Source organism: Heliangelus exortis, chromosome 2, assembly GCF_036169615.1.
Source record: "Heliangelus exortis chromosome 2, bHelExo1.hap1, whole genome shotgun sequence".
Taxonomy (NCBI): domain Eukaryota; kingdom Metazoa; phylum Chordata; class Aves; order Apodiformes; family Trochilidae; genus Heliangelus; species Heliangelus exortis.
Window position 1 is genome coordinate 79,323,319 of NC_092423.1, and position 12,307 is coordinate 79,335,625.

Sequence of the window (12,307 nt, forward strand, 5' to 3'; positions counted from 1 at the left end):
ATGGTTATGACGCACAGTGTGGGGACATCACATGAAAATGTACTTACCACATGCTGGATTGCTCCAGGCACAAAGCTGGGAATGGTGGACTGACAGAAGTGCTTCTTCTGGCCTTATCACACTCTTGGGTTATGCTGACAAACCTGGAATAAACTAATAATTATGGAGCAAGAGAAGGCTGGTGTCAGGAACCAATAATAAACACCTGGAGCTTTCACTTCCAAACTTGTAGTATCAGGTGGGTATTACCAGGTATCTGGAGAGTACTGCATAAAGATTATGACCCATAATCACATTTGTTCCTGCAAAAAATGGTATGACTATTTGTCCTTTTTGCTTTCCTGCAGATTCCTAGATGGCAGATGAGTCGAGGCCCTGCCCATGTGATATGGGAGACAGGTTTGACTATGGAGGCCGCGGCCAGGAAGTACAAATTGAGCACATCAAGGCGTATGTTTGCAAACCACCTGCCAGCACAGGCAAAGCTGTGATTGTGATTCATGATATATTTGGATGGCAACTCCCAAACAACAGATACATGACTGATATGCGTGCAGCTAATGGATACGTGTAAGAAATCTTTTCTTCTCCATGAAATCCCACTTCTTATGATTTTTGGCCTTATGTCAGAACAGTTTTTCCCATACATGAGAGGAAACTATTACCAGGGCAGTTTGAGTGATAATTTCCATAAACATGAAGGAACATTGCTGTGAAATGTTGCAGAGTTCAGCATCCTTCTTTCATCCTTTGCTGCTTACAGAAATAGTGATTGCACATATAGAATTTATAGAATACTGAAAACACAATGCAGTAAAGTGATTCTTATAATTTCCCCAGCAATGTGAGATGGCTTTTAAAAAATACTGTGTTCTAAACCAGAAGTTTATATTCTGTTTTTGAAGACATTTTAAAATAAACAGTAATTCAAGCTAAATTACATGCTGGGATTTAAAATATTTTTTCATCAGACATATGAATGAATTTAATATATTTTTAATACGATACTGAATATGAAAATTGAATATGTGCATATAAGTGATTCATATGCACACATGGGGTATTAAATATGATTTCCTCCTCCCCCCCCACAAACATTTTTCTGTCACTTTTAGTGCCATACAGAAGTTAAATTTCAAAATGCAGCAACATCTTTCAGTGACTGGGTATGCTGCAAGGTACTCCATTTTCAGTATACATTACAAATATTCATAGAGGGTTGTGACTAACCTGCAGTTCCAATCTCCACCTTATTCTGTAGTGTCCTGGTTTTGAGAGATGGTGTCTTTAATACTCCCAGGTTATGAGGTAAATCAGATGTCACCAGACAGTTGCAATGTGGCTGAGATCTGTCTGTGGTGTTGAAAGGTACTTGGTGACTGCAAGATAAAGATACTACCTTTGTGAAGGGTTTTCTGGTACACTGGAACAATTAATTGGTCTATAGCCTGCTCATTTCCACTGTCTTTCCTGAGGATTTGACATCCCCTGTTCTACTTCATGATTGGAGTTTGTCTTGTGACCAAACACAACCAGTCTCAACAGAAGACTGGATGTGTGCCTTCCATACTCCGCAGTTTACTGGCAAATTGCTAGTATGGCACTGTGCTTCCTTATTACAGTAGGAGTCCAGTCACTCAAAAGAACCCCATGTCTGATCCACTGGTACTTCTCCACACTACCATACCTCCTGTAATTTCCCCCTGTGATTCAAACCATGTCATACTTCTTTTTGTAATGCCTTCTTTCCCTCCACCTGTGCTGCTAATACTGCAATGGTTAAGAGAAGAAGTGAACTGGTCTTTCCATTTCTCTATGGAAAGGAGGAGCAGCAGAACTGGGAGTTTTCAGGCAGCAGAGCCTTAATGAAGAGAGGCTGTGTTTGTCTTCTCTGCTTCAAGATGTTGCTGAACTGGTGCAACAGTTCTTATTGAGAGTACACTTGATTGACACACTTGGATTTTTCCATACTTCATTGTGTGCTGAGAAGCTATGAGAATGGTTTTTCAGAGACCACATTAAGATTAATAGCTTGTAGTGTCTTATCAGACTGGTCTGAGTGGGAAAGAACCTGTTCTTCCATGTGGGCTTGGGAGGGTGTACTTTAAAAGTAATACGTAGCCTTTCTCACAGGTACTCCTCCAAAGGCTGAGCAATTTTGCATGTGCCTTTCCAAACACAAGCATCCTGTGCCTGTCACCATTTTTTCAAAGAAATGATCAAACACAGTGAAAAAAGTAAATCCTTGCAACATACTTTGTTCTGCTTTAGGCCAAACTGACCTGTTTTTTTCACCATGATAATTGAGATTTATACTGTGTGTGAGGAGCTGGAGTGCCAAAGGCATTTAATAAGTGTAAGATGACAGCAGTTTCCCAGGGATCCCATTGCTTCCCTGTTGGCTGGGCTTGAGAGAACACACAGCAGCATCTGGGAGTGACCTAGTTTCTCTCTGTGTGAGGAGACTGTATTATCCACTAGTGACTGCATCATCACAACTCTGCTGCTGGTCACACATCACATTCCAGCTGAGGTCATCCTGTGCCAAGGTCTGGTCATCCTTGTGATGCAGGAACTCTTTAGTACTGCGTGGAATTTTACAGTACTTCCCTTTTTCACAAAATTATGTCCACAGTCAAACAGTCTTCCCTTTCTTCCCACGTTTTCCCTTCGCATGTTCTTTGCTGACCTCAGTCCATCAGATGTTTCATTGTTTTTTTTTCTAGCTTATAAGTAAGCCTCATGATGTGCTTTGCTGTAACAAGTAACTGGTTTATGTAATTGTAATTATATTTTTCAGATTTGTATCACAAACTATATGGTTTGGTCATTGAAAAAAGCCTATATGGATACCTAGAGGAGTTTTCTAAAGCTCACAGGAATTTCAGAAGAATAGTTAACAATGATGTTTAAAAATATTTTTTTCTCAGGAAAAAGAAAACAAAACTATGCCTGGATAGAAACTTTCCATGCTATGAAAAATCTCTACGGTAGATCAGTTAATTAAATTTTTTTTTTGTTTAGTTTGGTTTGGTTTTGCTGTTTCTGTGTCTGTGTATGTGTGCAGAGCCATCTGCCCAAACTTTTTGCAGGATGAGAAGCCCTAGAAGTATTCTAATGACTGGTCCAAATTTGCTGAGTGGCTGAAAACTCAAGATACCAGGAAGATAAGCAAGAAAGGTGTAAGGGAGTAAAATATCACAATGTCTGCTACTATCTGTTGCCTGCCCACCCCTGCTTTTTCTTTTTTTTTCTTTTTCCTTCAAATTGGATGCTTCTAATCTCCAAGTGAAAGTGGCCTCATTAGAAGTGGATGGAATCAGTGACCTTTTATTTTGCTTTGAACATAGCTGATGTTGACACCATAGACTGCTAATTGCTTCCTCTGTTTTAAGAAGTATGGCTTAGAAATGACCAGTGACAAAAGTGAGTGGGAAAGTGTAATTCTCATCTTGAGTCATAGAATCAGAGAATCATAGAAAGTTAGGAGTTGAAAGGGACCTCAAAAGATCATGGAGTCCAACCCCCTGCCAGAGCAGGGTCACCTACAGGAGGTCACACAGGAACACATCCAGGTGGGCTTTGAATGTCTCCCGAGAAGGAGACCCCACAACCTCCCTGGGCAGCCTGTGCCAGTGCTCTGTCACCCTCACAGTGAAAAAATTCTTCCTAATATTTGTATGGAACCACCTATGCTCCAGTTTATAACCATTGCCCCTTGCCCTGTTGTTGGTCACCCCTGAGAAAAGCTTGACTCTATCCTCCTGGCACTCACCCCTTACATATTTATAAACATTAATCAGGTCACCCCTCAGTCTCTTCTTCTCCAAGCTGAAGAGACCCAAATTCCTCAGCCTTTCCTCATAAGGAAGATGTTCCACTCCCTTGATCATCTCAGTCACTGTGCTGGACTCTTTCAAGCAGTTCTCTGTCCTTCTGGAACTGAGTGGACCAGAACTGGACAGAATATTCCAGATGTGGCCTCACCAGGGCACTCCTACCAAGTGTAACAGATTGATACTTGGAGATATTGTGTGGAAAGAAGAACAAAATGTTTGATTGCGCCATTATACTTGCGTAATGTGGTGTAACTGGTCCCAGGTTGATGCTGGATTCTCTCTTCTCAGGGTACAGTGAGGCTTGGGGGGCTCCCCAGGGAGCAGGGAGCCAAGGGGTGTATCAGCTGGCAGTGCTAGGGTCCCATCTCATGGAACTCCAGAAGGATGGGTAGGGCAGGCACCAGGATGGCAGCCAGGGTCAGATGAGGCAGGTGTGAGGTCAGTCTGGGAATGAAGAGCTTGGGGTCAGGGGCAGGTCTGGAGACATTACCCAGTATCAGATACAGCCCAGTGATCATCAGGCAGGTCTGTAGTAATGGTGCAGTGTTAAGGCCAAGCCGGGAAGTCAGTCTGTGGGTCCATGGTCCGAACAGGGTTCTGGATCAAAAAGGCCCACGGCCAGGCACAGGCATGGCTGCAACACAGAGGGATCTATAGCTTAAGCAAGGCCAAGAGGCAGAGCCCCTGCTTGAAAGCAGCTCCCATGGAAACAGGGGCTGTCAGCTGCCTCACAGTGCCATGTGCAAGTCTTTCCTCATGGTCACCAGAGGGAATGGAGCAGCTCTCTGCACCATGTCTAGGCTGATCCTGGGTCCAGGCAGCAAACTTCTGGAAGAGGAAGGAACGGGTGTGTTCCAGGCCCTGGCCACAGCTATGGCATGCAGCCTCTTCTTTTCACTGCGAAGAATTTTTAAGATGAATTTTGCTGTGATTTGAACTCTTGGTGTGTTGGCTGCCTAGAAAAAAAATGCTGCCCTCAGACAGCACGAGGTGGGAGTCCCCTGCTAGCACCAGTGGTGTTGCACAGCCACGTAGCAGTAGGAGAATAGAGCTATTTGCTCTATTTGCTGCTGCAGCCCTTGGGTCAAACTCTAGGGAAAAGCACATGCCTGCACTTACATGCAGACTGTGTGCTCTTGTAGTTAGGGGATCAAGGATGTCTTCATTATCTCCTAATGGTGTTATCCTGACACCATTGCTGAAGAATCTCTCTTGGTTCCAGTTCTGTCCAGCAGCTGGTGTAACTGCATACCTCTTCCGACATTTTAGCATAGCTGACTAATAGCTGACTTGTATTCAGTTCTGTTGGTGATTTCTTCATCACTCGGATGTCCTTGGGTGCACATTATCCCAGTTATATTAGAATGTCCTTTGGTTTCCTTAACTCGTAATTTCCTTCTAGGAATGGAGTCTAACACTTGTTTTAGAGTTCTCTTGTAGATTTTGGAACAGGTTTTACTGCTGTCTTCCTGAACTACAGCACTGATGGCATTACCTCTTTTTTGCCTCTTTCATTGGGGACTCTAGAAAGTACCTTAAGGGCTTTTTTCTCTGCTTCAAAGGCAGACAGTGTGGTCCAAATTATCATCTCTTCTTGAAGCAGAAGCACAACACCTATAGAGAAGAATAGGACTGATTTATTCAGCATGCTGGTAAAACCTTGGGATTCTTTTGTTTTTGTTGTGTCCTAGGCAGGGTGATAGAAAACTGTGAGTAGAAGGGACGCTGGCAGACAGTTTCCAAAATTTGACTCACAAATGAAGAAAATGAAACATTGAAGTCATGATGAAGAAGGATAGCTGGAACAGTTGGAGTAATAGGCATGTACAGACTGCTACTCCTCTTCATTGCAAGGGTTTTGCTACTGTTTGTATAACAGGTACATTCTTGGACTGTTGAACTCAGGCTTCTACAGGATGCCAAGGGCTTTTGCCAAGCAAAAGTTTCGTTTTTTTGTTTTTTAGCTTGGACTAGAATATTTTGGCCTCTAAATCCTGGCATAGGGTAGTGCCCTGCAGCCTTTTGACTGTTTGAATGATAAATGACACTCATGTCCTCAGAGAACTGTGCGTAAGGACACATGAAGCAGTCCTTGAGGAACACAGCTCAGGCAGTGATCTGTGGCCTGTCATGGCTTCCAGTTAGCTTTGAATTTAATGTTGGTTAATTTTAACTTGTTAATGTTAGAGAGTAAATCTTCCTGTTGTTTTAGCCCTGACCCTTAAGAGATCACGTCTCCCTCTCCCGTGTGAAACACTATCTGAGCATTTATCAGGACAGACCTGTCACTAGCAGAGGTGCTCTTGTGGCTTAATAACACAGAAGGAAGCTGTTGGCAGGAAGTATTGAGAAGAGGTCAGACTAATTAGAGGCCAAACTAATCAGCTTCCTGGGAGAGCAAATATCTTTCTTGGACTGTTAGGAGTAGCTATGTTGAAGGTTGCTGGGCTTGGGTATTTGGTGAGAAGGTTGTGGGAGACATAACTGAGTAATTTCCAGAGAACTTGTGGTCTCAAAGGGGTCAGTTGTCATGGAAACTTTTTAGTCTGGAATCGGTCCCCTGCTTGCTTCAATGGGAAGAAAGGGCTGGGCTCTGCCTGGCATTTCTTACAAGCAATTCCTGTGTTCCAAGTTTCAGCTCCAGTGAAGAAAGGGTTTTTTGCCACTTAATTTGCTTCTGTGTGTTGGCAAATAATGTGGTATTTGTGAGGCTGAAGTATCAACAATGTATATAGGCTTGCACGCCCCAGGGGGCAAGGAACTGGGGCTTAAAATATAGTCTTGAGGAGCTGCAAAAAGACTTGACTGCCAGCTCTCTCTCACCAGTACTTTCTTTTTACTGCCTCTGCATGGTGACATCTGCTTGAGGAGTAAATGGGTGTTTTCATAATACAGCATCTGAGCAAGGTGTTATTTCAAGCTGCACTGTAAATTCTGAAAACATCTACCATGTTTGTTACATTGACTTTCCTACAGACACTACCTTATATCTCAGACACTTAGAGTTAATGTCTAATTGTCTGACTGTCTAACAAGTAGTGTTCTCTAGAGATTTTTTTTTTTTCACTTTTTCTGTCTACATTTACAAAGCAAAAATTCATCCAGATTCTCCGATAGTTTTAAGCCTTTTAATCTCTCATGCGTGTGTTTAATCATTCATCTACTTTCCTTCCCTTTAGGTTTCCTTTGATGTATGTTATTCATGTTTCACTTTTATTTGATTCCATTCAGTTTGTTTTCTTTTTTTTTTTCTTTCTGATTATTCCAGATTATCTCTAATAATTGTCTGAAATAATGATTTGTGTGAAGTATGTGAAAGAATATATAGTACTAGCATGACATGGGGACATTTATATGCATCTCTCTGTTTCTTTTTCATATTTCTAGATAATGGTTTTTCTATAAGGGCTTAATTTGCATTTAGAGATATGTTCCGGAGAAGCTGACGCTGCCCTGAAATATCTGAAGGATCAGTGTGGTGTAAAGAAATTTGGGGTTGTTGGGTTTTGCTTGGGTGGTGTTGGTGTGGGTTTCCTGATGAAATACCCCAGATTGAAGGCTGGTGTATCTCTTTGTGGTAGGAAAATACGAGGATACAAGCAGGTACACGTATGTATTGTGTAGCTTAACTACGTGATCTAGCATTACTTCTTCAAATCAGGCTGTCAGCTGATGAAGAGAGATAATTTGCCTGGGAAATGGTTCAAAGCTGTGCCTGGGGAGGTTCATACTGGACATTAGGAACCATTTCTTTACAAACACTGGGACAGGCTTCCTGGAGAGGCTGTTGATGCCCCAAGCCTGCCAGTGTTGAAAAGGCATTTGGACAATGTTTTTAACAACTTGCTTTAACTTTTGGTCAGCCCTGGAGTGGTCAGGCAGTTGGATTACATGAGTGTTGTAGGTCCCTTCCAACTGAAATAGTCTAGTCTAGTCTATCATATTTTCAACAGAGTAGGAAGGACATTATGCAAAGAAGATGGTCATGAGAATATTTGTCCCTAGTGTCAGAATGGGTCATAGCAGACATGTCTTTTTTTCAGGTCTGGACAGACAGACATGTAGTAGTCCTTCAGCCAGCTTCCCAGCTTAGCTCCTTTTCCTGTTTGCTGCTGCTCTGTATGCTGCAGAGCTAGAACATCACCCAGGAGTGTTGCCTTATTTTTGATGAAGGTGATCTGTAAAGTACCTGTCCATAGCAAGGAGGTTAGAAATAGATGATATTTAAGGTCCCTTCCAACCCAAACCATTGTGTTTCTATGAAAATTAGACTGGGATTATTTTAAGACCAGCTTCCCTTCTATGCCTTACTAAATAAGCTTGGAAAGCCCTTTTGTGACATTCTCAGAATTTAAATATCAGTCTGCTAATTAAAGCATTGATTTTTCCACTCAGTTCAAAGGAACTCAAGATTGTATGCACACCTTTCAAGTATTATTAATTCAGATGTTCAGTCTGTATCTTTATAAATTGGCTCAAATAGACATTTAACCTGGGTAAGTGTCCTTGTAGGACCCATGGTTACAGTAGCTTGAAAGTAAAGCTAATTTTTATGGCTATGTATTACATGAGATCTGAAAACTTTTCACTGTAAAACCAGAGTGCTGTATATGAATCTGGATTTCACCATTAAGCAAATTGAAAAGGTTTGGGGTTTGTTGTAAGAGGTTTTAGTGTTTTCTAGGACTAACCACAGATTCTGATGATATTTGCAGCCTCTTGAACTCTACTTTTTCATGTTTGCTGAAAAGTATGACTTCATTCCTCTTTATCAAGTATGTTAGTAACTTTCATATTCTTTTATTTATGCAAATTTATATTTCCATCCTGAAACGGGAGTCAAAACTCAGCCTCACAAAAGTTCTTGAGTGTCAAAAAATAAGCAGAAAAATTGAGCTAGACATAGAATTGCTAATGTAACCTAGTCAAAGAAGGAAAACTATATTTTTTCCTCTGTTAAGTTTTTTGGTTGTTTTTTTTTTTTTTTTTTTTTTTTTGTACAAGTATAAAACTTTACAAACTTTTGTACAAAACTTTCAAAAAATTCCCATGTTATTTTCAAGTCCTCTACTCTGGGAGCTATCTTCTGCTGTCTGAGTTTTTCTGTTCATTCTAGGAACCCCTAAACCACATAGGATATGCTGAATTGCATCCACAGGTGTGTCTGCTAGAAGCTTTTTGTTCAGTTGTAGTGTATTTAGCATTGTCATATATTTCACACATAGGAAATACTTTTTTTATTTCCATATCTTTATAGATTGTTGGATCTGCCTTTATATTTTAGCAAATTTTCTTGACTCTTACTGCAAAGGTGTTTTTTTCTTTAAATAATTTTGATTTTTGTTTTGCCCATATGGAGTTTGGTTATTAGTGTCTAGCATAAATGATAACTTAGGGACCTGAGCTATGAATAAGCTGAGGACTGGCAGCATGTAATATGACTGTATTAGGATAACTACTATGATGCTTTATATTGCAGGTCACCTTGCTGGAGCAGAAGCTAAAGAAAAATTGTGAAGTCACCTTTAAAGTTAAAACTCTTCCTGGAAAAATGCACAGTTTTGTTCATTGCAGAAGAGAAGATACCCATTTGCAAGATAAGCCCTGTAATGAGGAAAAAAGAAAGGATATGATCAACTGGCTGAATAAATAGATTTAATAGAAGTGTGAGCACCTTAATTTCTAACACAAGTATATATTACACTGGATAGTTTCACTATGACACTTCAGAAAATTAAAGGAGGGAGTTTGTTGAAGTAGAAATTAAAGAAAGAAGCAAACAGTGCCAGTGGATTCTAATTGATATTTTCATATTATGTTATTTTGAAGACGGGCCAGATTTAACCTAGCAGTGTCATGTTTTAGTATGCTGTGAAATAGTCTCCAGTTCCTTGAGGTTTAGCTCAGTGCTTGAAATAAGTTTGACTAATGGCAAATTAATCTGGTTTTGTATTATGGCCACTGTTCATTTAAGTTCTATACAAATCACAAGCCCAAAATTCAGAGTACAAATACATTGTTCTGTGAAGCTCATTTTGAGATGCTAGACTTTCTTGACTTGTACCTGGGTGGCAGATATATGTATTTAACAGGTGATGTAGCTGGGCATATCTTGTTGCAAAATTTCTGGCTAAGGTTACTCAGATGAGGTGCTTCTTTCTCAGATTACCTTTGGTCCTGTGAAATTATAGATAATTTCCTGGTCAGTATAGGAATTCAGAAGTACAATGCAATCTGCAGACTGGGCATTTTAATGTGTGACTTACAAATTATGGTTGTTGCTTAAAGAAGGAATGTTACAAGTTTTTGCATAGTATATCTTGGTACATGATTTTTCTATAGATGATCTAACAAAAACCTCCCTGTTGCATCAACTCAAGATTTCATATACCTCAGAGCCCAGCCTTCATCAGTGGCCAGCAGTGGTTGGGTAGGGAATTTCCCCTCTCACTCCTCATCCTGGCAGCCAGGCCCTTCAGGGTATTTCTGAGCTGCGTATTGCCACTGGAGCAATGCCACAGTGGCCACTGATGTACCCAGCCTCTCAATTTGCCGGTCCAGTTTTGAATATGCTTGAAATGCTGCCCTCTAGTGCATCCCGTGACTGTCTTCCACATCTTAAGTATGCGGTCGTTATTTCTAAGGATACATGGAAAAAAAACAAACCAAAACCCAAAACAAATAAAAAAAACCCAACAAAAAAAACCAAAAAACAACCCCCCGAAAAAGAAAAAGAATGTATATAAAAGAAAAGAATGTATCTCCCTTTTCACCTCCTCAGTGCTATTTATAAAGACTGCTGTGGGATTTTATGGGAAGCCTTAATTTTACCAATGACAATCTCTCAAATTAAAGTGATGCACTATCACAGAACCATACATTATGGTGTGACACTTAAAAATAATCAACCGTATGTACTGACCATCTCTCTCAATGAGATTTAAATCACTTTTGCTTTTTCCCATCCGTGTTTTTATCCTTTACATGCTTCTCATGGCTCTCTGTCTTCCCTGTGTGGAGGTCTGGGAATTCTGTCCTGCAACTGCTGATTAACTGTTGCTTTTCTTATGATACCATCTACATGTAATGTAATAATTCAGCTGTTACCTGAATGATGTAGCTCTTACAACACATTTTTCCAGAAGAAGAAGGTCCAGGTCTGTCAATTTGTTGTACCTTAATTACTACAGTGTAAAACCTGGGTAACTCCACATTAATGGAGTTCTGTTATCAGTAAATGGTCAGTTCATGTGTAAGAGGACAATCAAGTAACTTATTTAGGGAGCAGATGTCATTAATAAATACTGAAATGGCATGTGTGCTGCAACACTAACACTGACTGAGCAAAAAGAAAACAGAGGTGCAGCATTTGTTTGAAGGAAAAGGGTATCTGCAAGATATGACAAGTACAGGCAGATCTTCATGATGAAGCTGTAAGTCACTGAGTCAGAGCTAGAAATGGGTGACCCAAAGGGCAACAACGTGTTGACTGTATGAAGTGCAGCCAATGCACCTACAGAATGTGCTGAATTAAGTTTTGACTTCTAAGGAAAAATCTGCTGTGGATAACCTAGCAAGGAACATGGAAACAACAGGAAATCAAATTAAAAGCAATTTAATTTCTAAAATGTAATGTTAATATTAAAGACATGTATAAAGAAGAATTTCCAGAGACACGCTACTGTGACTAAGGGAGTGGAGATGTGGCTAAGCAGCTCCGGTAGAGAGAAAGTTCTGCAACGATTGCTGTCATTTCTTCTTTCTAGGAATATCTTAAATTGCCAATTTTTCTCACATTTATTTTACTATTATTCTTTGAAGCTGCTGTAGAGTATCAAAGCTTCCTGTGTTCTATAATTGTTTGTTGTATGTAAGTGGGAAAAGCCAAAAAACCCAAAAGGTTAGGGTTTCAAGCCTTGTGTCTTCACTATAAAATTCTTTACTAGGACATTTTCATGTGTTTTACTTTATTTTAGGAATTGTAAATAAACAGCATGGACAAAATTCTTTATAATATGGGAAAATGGCTTATTTATGTGGTCTAGATCATGAGGCTGGTCACTTTCCCAAGGAAAAGTGTGGTAGACTAACATGCATTTAGTGCTACTTTTTAGATGTGCTTCTGAGGAAACAGTTAATTCTCTTTTGCTAATATCCCTAGATAAAACTCTTTAAAGAATAAGCCTAACAACCCAATAAAAGGAAAAATCAGAAGGATGAGAAGAATACAAGGATCAGACAGTTCAATCCAAAAGGAAAAAAAATCCAGCCCTGCGATAGGATAAAAATGTATAAGCACTTCAGATGTATTATATAATATGAACAGCAATCTACAAAACAGTTGCCTTTTTCACCTTGTTTATCTACACTTTGAAAGTGAAAATATTTTTCTTATACTTAATAAGCTTTGTCTTGTACTGAGCTTTGAAACCATGTCTCTACTTCACTGCTTCACCCCTCCGGTGATT

General features: G+C 40.0%; 1 pseudogene; it reads left to right on the plus strand.

Moving 5' to 3' along the window:
• The first annotated feature begins 314 nt into the window (after window positions 1-314).
• On the plus strand, window positions 315-9,508 carry LOC139792832 (carboxymethylenebutenolidase homolog; annotated as a pseudogene).
• The last annotated feature ends 2,799 nt before the right edge of the window (window positions 9,509-12,307 follow it).